Source organism: Phyllobates terribilis, unplaced genomic scaffold (assembly GCF_046119375.1).
Source record: "Phyllobates terribilis strain yellow unplaced genomic scaffold, ASM4611937v1 Scaffold_10__3_contigs__length_209671492, whole genome shotgun sequence".
Taxonomy (NCBI): Eukaryota; Metazoa; Chordata; class Amphibia; order Anura; family Dendrobatidae; genus Phyllobates; species Phyllobates terribilis.
The window spans coordinates 15201901-15214569 of NW_027362770.1; positions in this window are offsets into that span (position 1 = coordinate 15201901).

The following is a 12669-nucleotide window of genomic DNA, read 5'->3' on the forward strand; positions in this document are numbered from 1 at the left end:
ATTAAACCACTCTGACCTCCACGTCTCTTCCAAGGGGCATTAAAACCGTCTTGTGAAACCACTCTGAACTCCACGTCTCTTCCAAGTGGCATTAAAACCGTCTTATTAAACCACTCTGACCTCCACGTCATTTCCAAGGGGCATTAAAACCATCTTGTTAAGCTACTTTGACTTCCACGTCTCTTCAAAAGGGCATTAAAACCATCTTATTAAGCTACTGTGACCTCGACGTCTCTTCCAAGGGGCATTAAAACCATCTTGTTAAACCACTCTAACCTCCACGTCTCTTCCAAGGGGCATTAAAACTGTCTTGTTTAGCTACTGAGACCTCCACGTCTCTTCCAAGGGGCATTAAAACCGTTTCGTTAAGCTACTGTGACCTCCACGTCTTTTCCAAGGGGCATTAAAACCATCTTGTTAAACCACTCTGAACTCCACGTCTCTTCCAAGGGGCATTAAAACCGTCTTGTTAAACCACTCTGACCTCCACGTCTCTTCCAAGGGGCATTAAAACCGTCTTGTTAAGCTACTGTGACCTCCACGTCTCTTCCAAGGGGCATTAAAACCGTATGGTTAAACCACTCTGACCTCCACGTCTCTTCCAAGGGGCATTAAAACCATCTTGTTAAGCTACTGTGACGTCCACGTCTCTTCCAAGGGGCATTAAAAGTGTCTTGTTCAACCAATCTGACCTTCACGTCTCTTCCAAGGGGCATTAAAACCGTCTTGTTAAACTACTCTGACCTCCACGTCTCTTCCAAGCAGCTTTAAATCCGTCTTGTTAAACTACTGTGACCTCCACGTCTCTTCCAAGGGGCATTAAAACCATCTTGTAAAGCTACTGTGACCTCCACGTCTCTTCCAAGGGGCATTAAAACCATCTTGTTAAGCTACTGTGACCTCCACATCTCTTCCATGGGGCATTAAAACCATCTTGTTAAGCCACTCTGACCTCCATGTCTCTTCCAAGGGGCATAAAAACCGTCTTGTTAAGCTACTGTGTCCTCCACGTCTCTTCCAAGAGGCATTAAAACCGTCTTGTTAAACCACTCTGAACTCCACATCTCTTACAAGGGGCATTAAAACCGTCTTGTTAAGCTACTGTAACCTCCACGTCTCTTCCAAGGGACCTTAAAACCGTTTTATTAAGCTTCTGTGACCTCCACGTATCTTCCAAGGGGCTCTAAACCCATCTTGTTAAACCACCCTGACCTCCACGTCTTTTCCAAGGGGCATTAAAACCATCTTGTTAAACCACTCTGAACTACACATCTCTTCCAAGGGGCATTAAAACCGTCTTGTTAAACCACTCTGACCTCCACGTCTCTTCCAAGGGGCTTTAAAACCGTCTTGTTAAGCTACTGTGACCTCCACGTCTCTTCCATGGGGCATTAAAACCATCTTGTTAAACCACTCTGACCTCCATGTCTCTTCCAAGGGGCATTAAAACCGTCTTGTTAAGCTACTATGACCTCCACGTCTCTACCAAGAGGCATTAAAACCGTCTTGTTAAACCACTCTGAACTCCACGTCTCTTCCAAGGGGCATTAAAACCGTTTTGTTAAGCTACTGTGACCTCAACGTCTCTTCCAACGGGCATTAAAACCCTCTTGTTAAATCACTCTGACCTCCACGTCTCTTCCAAGGGGCATTAAAACAGACTTGTTAAACCACTCTGACCTCCACGTCTCTTCCAAGGGGCATTAAAACCATTTTGTTAAGCTACTGTGACCTCAACGTCTCTTCCAACGTGCATTAAAACCCTCTTGTTAAACCACTCTGACCTCCACGTCTCTTCCAAGGGGCATTAAAACCATCTTGCTAAACCACTCTGACCTCCACGTCTCTTCCAAGGGGCATTAAAACCATCTTGTTAAGCTACTGTGACCTCCACTTCTCTTCCAAGGGGCATTAAAACCATCTTGTTAAACCACTCTGAACTCCACTTCTCTTTCAAGGGGCATTAAAACCGTCTTGTTAATCTACTGTGACCCCCACGACTATTCCAAGGGGCATTAAAACCATCTAGTTAAGCTACTGTGACCTCCACGTCTCTTCCAAGGGGCATTGAAACCATCTTGTTAAGCTACTGTGACTTCCAAGTCTCTTCCAAGGGGCATTAAAACGGTCTTGTTAAAACACTGTGACCTCCACGTCTCTTCCAAGGGGCATTAAAACGGTCTTGTCAAGCTACTGTGACCTCCACGTTTCTTCCAAGGGGCATTAAAACTGTCTTTTTAAGCTACTGTGACCTCCATGTCTCTTCCAAGGGGCATTAGAACTGTCTTGTTAAACCACTCTGAACTCCACGTCTCTTCCAAGGGGCATTAAAACCTTATTGTTAAACCACTCTGACCTCCACGTCTCTTCCAAGTCGCATTAAAACCATCTTATTAAACCACTCTGACCTCCACAACTCTTCCAAAGGGCATTAAACCATCTTGTTAAGCTACTTTGACCTCCACATCTCTTCCAAGGGGCATTAAAACCGTCTTGTTAAGCTACTTTGACCTCCACATCTCTTCCAAGGGGCATTAAAAGCGTCTTGTTAAGCTACAGTGACGTCCACGTCTCTTCCAAGGGGCATTAAAATCGTCTTGTTAAACCACTCTGACCTCCACTTCTCTTCCAAGCGGCATAAAAACTGTCTTGTTAAGCCACTGTGACGTCCACGTCTCTTCCAAGGGGCATTAAAACTGTCTTAATAAACCACTCTGACCTCCACGTCTCTTCCAAGGGGCATTACAACCGTATTGTTAAACCACTCCGACCTCCACGTCTCTTCCAAGTGGCATTAAAACCGTCTCATTAAACCACTCTGACCTTCACGTCTCTTCCAAGGGGCATTAAAACCGTCTTGTGAAACCACTCTGAACTCCACGTCTCTTCCAAGTGGCATTAAAACCGTCTTATTAAACCACTCTGACCTCCACGTCATTTCCAAGGGGCATTAAAACCATCTTGTTAAGCTACTTTGACTTCCACGTCTCTTCAAAAGGGCATTAAAACCATCTTATTAAGCTACTGTGACCTCCACGTCTCTTCCAAGGGGCATTAAAACCATCTTGTTAAACCACTCTAACCTCCACGTCTCTTCCAAGGGGCTTTAAAACTGTCTTGTTTAGCTACTGAGACCTCCACGTCTCTTCCAAGCGGCATTAAAACCGTTTTGTTAAGCTACTGTGACCTCCACGTCTCTTCCAAGGGGCATTAAAACCATCTTGTTAAACCACTCTGAACTCCACGTCTCTTCCAAGGGGCATTAAAACCGTCTTGTTAAACCACTCTGAACTCCACGTCTCTTCGAAGGGGCATTAAAACCGTCTTGTTAAACCACTCTGACCTCCACGTCTCTTCCAAGTCGCATTAAAACCATCTTATTAAAGCACTCTGACCTCCACAACTCTTCCAAAGGGCATTAAAACCATCTTGTGAAGCTACTTTGACCTCCACATCTCTTCCAAGGGGCATTAAAACCCTCTAGTTAAGCTACTGTGACGTCCACGTCTCTTCCAAGGGGCATTAAAATCGTCTTGTTAAACCACTCTGACCTCCACTTCTCTTCCAAGCGGCATAAAAACCGTCTTGTTAAGCCACTGTGACGTCCACGTCTCTTCCAAGGGGCATTAAAACTGTCTTAATAAACCACTCTGACCTCCACGTCTCTTCCAAGGGGCATTACAACCGTATTGTTAAACCACTCTAACCTCCACGTCTTTTCCAAGTGGCATTAAAACCGTCTCATTAAACCACTCTGACCTCCACGTCTCTTCCAAGGGGCATTAAAACCGTCTTGTGAAACCACTCTGAACTCCACGTCTCTTCCAAGTGGCATTAAAACCGTCTTATTAAACCACTCTGACCTCCACGTCATTTCCAAGGGGCATTAAAACCATCTTGTTAAGCTACTTCGACTTCCACGTCTCTTCAAAAGGGCATTAAAACCATCTTATTAAGCTACTGTGACCTCGACGTCTCTTCCAAGCGGCATTAAAACCATCTTGTTAAACCACTCTAACCTCCACGTCTCTTCCAAGGGGCATTAAAACTGTCTTGTTTAGCTACTGAGACCTCCACGTCTCTTCCAAGGGGCATTAAAACCGTTTCGTTAAGCTACTGTGACGTCTTTTCCAAGGGGCATTAAAACCATCTTGTTAAACCACTCTGAACTCCACGTCTCTTCCAAGGGGCATTAAAACCGTCTTGTTAAACCACTTTGAACTCCACGTCTCTTCCAAGGGGCATTAAAACCGTCTTGTTAAACCACTCTGACCTCCACGTCTCTTCCAAGGGGCATTAAAACCGTCTTGTTAAGCAACTGTGACCTCCACGTCTCTTCCAAGGGGCATTAAAACCATATGGTTAAACCACTCTGACCTCCACGTCTCTTCCAAGGGGCATTAAAACCATCTTGTTAAGCTACTGTGACGTCCACGTCTCTTCCAAGGGGCATTAAAAGTGTCTTGTTCAACCAATCTGACCTTCACGTCTCTTCCAAGGGGCATTAAAACCGTCTTGTTAAACTACTCTGACCTCCACGTCTCTTCCAAGCAGCTTTAAATCCGTCTTGTTAAACTACTGTGACCTCCACGTCTCTTCCAAGGGGCATTAAAACCATCTTGTAAAGCTACTGTGACCTCCACGTCTCTTCCAAGGGGCATTAAAACCATCTTGTTAAGCTACTGTGACCTCCACATCTCTTCCATGGGGCATTAAAACCATCTTGTTAAGCCACTCTGACCTCCATGTCTCTTCCAAGGGACCTTAAAACCGTTTTATTAAGCTTCTGTGACCTCCACGTATCTTCCAAGGGGCTCTAAACCCATCTTGTTAAACCACTCTGACCTCCACGTCTCTTCCAAGGGGCATTAAAACCATCTTGTTAAACCACTCTGAACTACACATCTCTTCCAAGGGGCATTAAAACCGTCTTGTTAAACCACTCTGACCTCCACGTCTCTTCCAAGGGGCTTTAAAACCGTCTTGTTAAGCTACTGTGACCTCCACGTCTCTTCCAAGGGGCATTAAAACCATCTTGTTAAGCTACTGTGACCTCCACGTCTCTTCCATGGGGCATTAAAACCATCTTGTTAAAAAACTCTGACCTCCATGTCTCTTCCAAGGGGCATTAAAACCGTCTTGTTAAGCTACTGTGACCTCCACGTCTCTACCAAGAGGCATTAAAACCGTCTTGTTAAACCACTCTGAACTCCACGTCTCTTCCAAGGGGCATTAAAACCGTTTTGTTAAGCTACTGTGACCTCAACGTCTCTTCCAACGGGCATTAAAACCCTCTTGTTAAATCACTCTGACCTCCACGTCTCTTCCAAGGGGCATTAAAACAGACTTGTTAAACCACTCTGACCTCCACGTCTCTTCCAAGGGGCATTAAAATCGTCTTGTTAAACCACTCTGACCTCCACGTCTCTTCCAAAGGGCATTAAAACTGTCTTGTTAAGCTACTGTGACGTCCACGTCTCTTCCAAGGGGCATTAAAACTGTCTTGTTAAACCACTCTGGCCTCCACGTCTCTTCCAAGGGGCATTAAAACCATCTTGTTAAGCTACTTTGACCTCCACGTTTCTTCCAAGGGGCATTAAAACCGTCTTGTTAAGCTAGTGTGACGTCCACGTCTCTTCCAAGGGGCATTAAAATCGTCTTGTTAAACCACTCTGACCTCCACGTCTCTTCCAAGGGGCATTAAAACCGTCTTGTTAAGCTACTGTGACGTCCACGTCTCTTCCAAGGGGGCATTAAAACTATCTTGTTAAACCACTCTGACCTCCACGTCTCTTCCAAGGGGCATTAAAACAGACTTGATAAACGACTCTGACCTCCACGTCTCTTCCAAGGGGCATTAAAACCGTTTTATTAAACCACTCTGGCCTCCAAGTCTCTTCCAAGGGGCATTAAAACCATCTTGTTAAGCTACTTTGACTTCCACGTCTCTTCCAAGGGACATTAAAACCGGCTTGTTAAGCTACTGTGATTTCCACGTCTCTTACAAGGGTCATTAAAACCATCTTGTAAAGCTACTGTGACCTCCACGTCTCTTCCAAGAAGCATTAAAACCATCTTGTTAAGGTACTGTGACCTCCACGTCTCTTTCATGGGGCATTAAAACCATCTTATTAAACCACTCTGACCTCCACGTTTATTCCAAGGGGCATTAAAACGGTCTTGTTAAGCTACTGTGACCTCCACGTGTCTTCCAAGGGGCATTAAAACCATTTTGTTAAGGTACTGTGACCTCCACGTCTCTTCCAAGGGGCTCTAAAACCATCTTGTTAAACCACTCTGACCTGCACGTCTCTTCCAAGTGGCATTAAAACCGTCTTGTTAAGCTACTGTGACCTCCACGTCTCTACCAAGAGGCATTAAAACCGTCTTGTTAAACCACTCTGAACTCCACGTCTCTTCCAATGGGCATTAAAACCGTCTTGTTAAGCTACTGTGACCTCCACGTCTCTTCCAAGGGGCATGAAAACCGTTTTGTTAAGCTTCTGTGACCTCCACGTCTCTTCCAAGGGGCTCTAAAACCATCTTGTTAAACCACTCTGAACTATACGTCTCTTCCAAGGGGCATTAAAACCGTCTTGTTAAACCACTCTGACCTCGACGTCTCTTCCAAGGGGCATTAAAACCGTCTTGTGAAACCACTCTGAACTCCACGTCTCTTCCAAGTGGCATTAAAACCGTCTTATTAAACCACTCTGACCTCCACGTCATTTCCAAGGGGCATTAAAACCATCTTGTTAAGCTACTTTGACTTCCACGTCTCTTCAAAAGGGCATTAAAACCATCTTATTAAGCTACTGTGACCTCCACGTCTCTTCCAAGGGGCATTAAAACCATCTTGTTAAACCACTCTAACCTCCACGTCTCTTCCAAGGGGCTTTAAAACTGTCTTGTTTAGCTACTGAGACCTCCACGTCTCTTCCAAGCGGCATTAAAACCGTTTTGTTAAGCTACTGTGACCTCCACGTCTCTTCCAAGGGGCATTAAAACCATCTTGTTAAACCACTCTGAACTCCACGTCTCTTCCAAGGGGCATTAAAACCGTCTTGTTAAACCACTCTGAACTCCACGTCTCTTCGAAGGGGCATTAAAACCGTCTTGTTAAACCACTCTGACCTCCACGTCTCTTCCAAGTCGCATTAAAACCATCTTATTAAAGCACTCTGACCTCCACAACTCTTCCAAAGGGCATTAAAACCATCTTGTGAAGCTACTTTGACCTCCACATCTCTTCCAAGGGGCATTAAAACCCTCTAGTTAAGCTACTGTGACGTCCACGTCTCTTCCAAGGGGCATTAAAATCGTCTTGTTAAACCACTCTGACCTCCACTTCTCTTCCAAGCGGCATAAAAACCGTCTTGTTAAGCCACTGTGACGTCCACGTCTCTTCCAAGGGGCATTAAAACTGTCTTAATAAACCACTCTGACCTCCACGTCTCTTCCAAGGGGCATTACAACCGTATTGTTAAACCACTCTAACCTCCACGTCTTTTCCAAGTGGCATTAAAACCGTCTTATTAAACCACTCTGACCTCCACGTCATTTCCAAGGGGCATTAAAACCATCTTGTTAAGCTACTTTGACTTCCACGTCTCTTCAAAAGGGCATTAAAACCATCTTATTAAGCTACTGTGACCTCGACGTCTCTTCCAAGCGGCATTAAAACCATCTTGTTAAACCACTCTAACCTCCACGTCTCTTCCAAGGGGCATTAAAACTGTCTTGTTTAGCTACTGAGACCTCCACGTCTCTTCCAAGGGGCATTAAAACCGTTTCGTTAAGCTACTGTGACGTCTTTTCCAAGGGGCATTAAAACCATCTTGTTAAACCACTCTGAACTCCACGTCTCTTCCAAGGGGCATTAAAACCGTCTTGTTAAACCACTTTGAACTCCACGTCTCTTCCAAGGGGCATTAAAACCGTCTTGTTAAACCACTCTGACCTCCACGTCTCTTCCAAGGGGCATTAAAACCGTCTTGTTAAGCAACTGTGACCTCCACGTCTCTTCCAAGGGGCATTAAAACCATATGGTTAAACCACTCTGACCTCCACGTCTCTTCCAAGGGGCATTAAAACCATCTTGTTAAGCTACTGTGACGTCCACGTCTCTTCCAAGGGGCATTAAAAGTGTCTTGTTCAACCAATCTGACCTTCACGTCTCTTCCAAGGGGCATTAAAACCGTCTTGTTAAACTACTCTGACCTCCACGTCTCTTCCAAGCAGCTTTAAATCCGTCTTGTTAAACTACTGTGACCTCCACGTCTCTTCCAAGGGGCATTAAAACCATCTTGTAAAGCTACTGTGACCTCCACGTCTCTTCCAAGGGGCATTAAAACCATCTTGTTAAGCTACTGTGACCTCCACATCTCTTCCATGGGGCATTAAAACCATCTTGTTAAGCCACTCTGACCTCCATGTCTCTTCCAAGGGACCTTAAAACCGTTTTATTAAGCTTCTGTGACCTCCACGTATCTTCCAAGGGGCTCTAAACCCATCTTGTTAAACCACTCTGACCTCCACGTCTCTTCCAAGGGGCATTAAAACCATCTTGTTAAACCACTCTGAACTACACATCTCTTCCAAGGGGCATTAAAACCGTCTTGTTAAACCACTCTGACCTCCACGTCTCTTCCAAGGGGCTTTAAAACCGTCTTGTTAAGCTACTGTGATCTCCACGTCTCTTCCAAGGGGCATTAAAACCATCTTGTTAAGCTACTGTGACCTCCACGTCTCTTCCATGGGGCATTAAAACCATCTTGTTAAAAAACTCTGACCTCCATGTCTCTTCCAAGGGGCATTAAAACCGTCTTGTTAAGCTACTGTGACCTCCACGTCTCTACCAAGAGGCATTAAAACCGTCTTGTTAAACCACTCTGAACTCCACGTCTCTTCCAAGGGGCATTAAAACCGTTTTGTTAAGCTACTGTGACCTCAACGTCTCTTCCAACGGGCATTAAAACCCTCTTGTTAAATCACTCTGACCTCCACGTCTCTTCCAAGGGGCATTAAAACAGACTTGTTAAACCACTCTGACCTCCACGTCTCTTCCAAGGGGCATTAAAACCATTTTGTTAAGCTACTGTGACCTCAACGTCTCTTCCAACGGGCATTAAAACCCTCTTGTTAAACCACTCTGACCTCCACGTCTCTTCCAAGGGGCATTAAAACCATCTTGCTAAACCACTCTGACCTCCACGTCTCTTCCAAGGGGCATTAAAACCATCTTGTTAAGCTACTGTGACCTCCACGTCTCTTCCAAGGGGCATTAAAACCATCTTGTTAAACCACTCTGAACTCCACTTCTCTTTCAAGGGGCATTAAAACCGTCTTGTTAATCTACTGTGACCCCCACGACTATTCCAAGGGGCATTAAAACCATCTAGTTAAGCTACTGTGACCTTCACGTCTCTTCCAAGGGGCATTAAAACCATCTTGTTAAGCTACTGTGACTTCCAAGTCTCTTCCAAGGGGCATTAAAACGGTCTTGTTAAAACACTGTGACCTCCACGTCTCTTCCAAGGGGCATTAAAACGGTCTTATCAACCTACTGTGACCTCCACGTTTCTTCCAATGGGCATTAAAACTGTCTTTTTAAGCTACTGTGACCTCCATGTCTCTTCCAAGGGGCATTAGAACTGTCTTGTTAAACCACTCTGAACTCCACGTCTCTTCCAAGGGGCATTAAAACTGTCTAGTTAAGCTACTGTAACCTCCACGTCTCTTCCAAGGGGCATTAAAACCGTCTTGTTAAACCCCTCTGACCTCTGCGTCTCTTCCAAAGGGCATTAAAACCACCTTCTTAAACTACTGTGACCTCCACGCCTCTTCCAAGGGGCATTAAAACCGTCTTGTTAAACTTCTCTGAACTCCACTTCTCTTCCAAGAGGCATTAAAACTGTCTTGTTAAACCACTCTGACCTCCATGTCTCTTCCAAGGGGCATTAAAACCGTCTTGTTAAGCTACTGTGACCTCCATGTCTCTTCCAAGGGGCATTAAAACCGTATGGTTAAACCACTCTGACCTCCACGTCTCTTCCAAGGGGCATTAAAACCATCTTGTTAAGCTACTGTGACATCCACGTCTCTTCCAAGGGGCATTAAAAGAGTCTTGTTAAACCACTCTGACCTTCACGTCTCTTCCAAGGGGCATTAAAACTGTCTTGTTAAACCACTCTGACCTCCACGTCTCTTCCAAGGGGCTTTAAAACCGTCTTGTTAAACTACTGTGACCTCCACGTCTCTTCCAAGGGGCATTAAAACCATCTTGTAAAGCTACTGTGACCTCCACGTCTCTTCCAAGGGGCAATAAAACCATCTTGTTAAGCTACTGTGACCTCCACGTCTCTTCCATGGGGCATTAAAATCATCTTGTTAAGCCACTGTGACCTCCATGTCTCTTCCAAGGGGCATAAAAACCGTCTTGTTAAGCTACTGTGACCTCCACGTCTCTTCCAAGAGGCATTAAAACCGTCTTGTTAAACCACTCTGAACTCCACGTCTCTTCCAAGGGGCATTAAAACCGTTTTGTTAAGCTACTGTAACCTCCACGTCTCTTCCAAGGGACCTTAAAACCGTTTTGTTAAGCTTCTGTGACCTCCACGTCTCTTCCAAGGGGCTCTAAACCCATCTAGTTAAACCACTCTGACCTCCACGTCTCTTCCAAGGGGCTTTAAAACCGTCTTGTTAAACCACTCTGAACTACACATCTCTTCCAAGTGGCATTAAAACCGTCTTGTTAAGCTACTGTGACCTCCACGTCTCTTGCAAGGGGCATTAAAACGTCTTGTTAAGCTACTGTGACCTCCACATCTCTTCCAAGGGGCATTAAAACCGTCTGGTTAAACCACGCAGACCTCCACGTCTCTTGCAAGGGGCATTAAAACCATCTTGTTAAGTTACGGTGACGTCCACGTCTCTTCCAAGGGGCATTAAAACTGTCTTGTTAAACCACTCTGACCTTCACGTCTCTTCCAAGGGGCATTAAAACCGTCTTATTAAACCACTCTGACCTCCACGTCTCTTCCAAGGGGCTTTAAAACCATCTTGTTAAGCTACTGTGACCTCCACGTCTCTTCCAAGGGGCATTAAAAACATCTTGTAGAGCTACTGTGACCTCCACGTCTCTTCCAAGGGGCATTAAAACTGTCTTGTTAAGATACTGTGACGTCCACGTCTCTTCCAAGGGGCATTAAAACTGTCTTGTTAAACCACTCTGACCTCCAAGTCTCTTCCAAGGGGCATTAAAACCGTATTGTTAAACCACTCTAACCTCCACGTCTCTACCAAGTGGCATTAAAACCGTCTTATTAAACCACTCTGACCTCCACGTCTCTTCCAAGGGGCATTAAAACCATCTTGTTAAGCTACTTTGAACTCCACGTTTCTTCCAAGGGGCATTAAAACCGTCTTGTTAAGCTAGTGTGACGTCCACGTCTCTTCCAAGGGGCATTAATATCGTCTTGTTAAACCACTCTGACCTCCACGTCTCTTCCAAGGGGCATTAAAACCGTCTTGCTAAGCTACTGTGACGTCCACGTCTCTTCCAAGGGGACATTAAAACTATCTTGTTAAACCACTCTGACCTCCACGTCTCTTCCAAGGGGCATTAAAACAGACTTGTTAAACCACTCTGACCTCGACGTCTCTTCCAAGGGGCATTAAAACTGTCTGGGTAAGCTTCTGTGACCTCCACGTCTCTTCCAAGGGGCATTAAAACTGTCTTGTTAAACCACTCTGACCTGCACGTCTCTTCCAAGGGGCATTAAAAATGTCTTGTTAAACCACTCTGAACTAAACGTCTCTTCCAAGGGTCATAAAAACCGTCTTGTTAAACCACTCTGACCTCCACGTCTCTTCCAAGGGGCATTAAAACCGTCTTGTTAAACCACTCTGACCTCCACGTCTCTTCCAAAGGGCATTAAAACTGTCTTGTTAAGCTACTGTGACCTCCACGTCTCTTGCAAGGGGCATTAAAATCGTCTTGTTAAACCACTCTGACCTCCACGTCTCTTCCAAAGGGCATTAAAACTGTCTTGTTAAGCTACTGTGACGTCCACGTCTCTTCCAAGGGGCATTAAAACTGTCTTGTTAAACCACTCTGGCCTCCACGTCTCTTCCAAGGGGCATTAAAACCATCTTGTTAAGCTACTTTGACCTCCACGTTTCTTCCAAGGGGCATTAAAACCGTCTTGTTAAGCTAGTGTGACGTCCACGTCTCTTCCAAGGGGCATTAAAATCGTCTTGTTAAACCACTCTGACCTCCACGTCTCTTCCAAGGGGCATTAAAACCGTCTTGTTAAGCTACTGTGACGTCCACGTCTCTTCCAAGGGGGCATTAAAACTATCTTGTTAAACCACTCTGACCTCCACGTCTCTTCCAAGGGGCATTAAAACAGACTTGATAAACGACTCTGACCTCCACGTCTCTTCCAAGGGGCATTAAAACCGTTTTATTAAACCACTCTGGCCTCCAAGTCTCTTCCAAGGGGCATTAAAACCATCTTGTTAAGCTACTTTGACTTCCACGTCTCTTCCAAGGGACATTAAAACCGGCTTGTTAAGCTACTGTGATTTCCACGTCTCTTACAAGGGTCATTAAAACCATCTTGTAAAGCTACTGTGACCTCCACGTCTCTTCCAAGAAGCATTAAA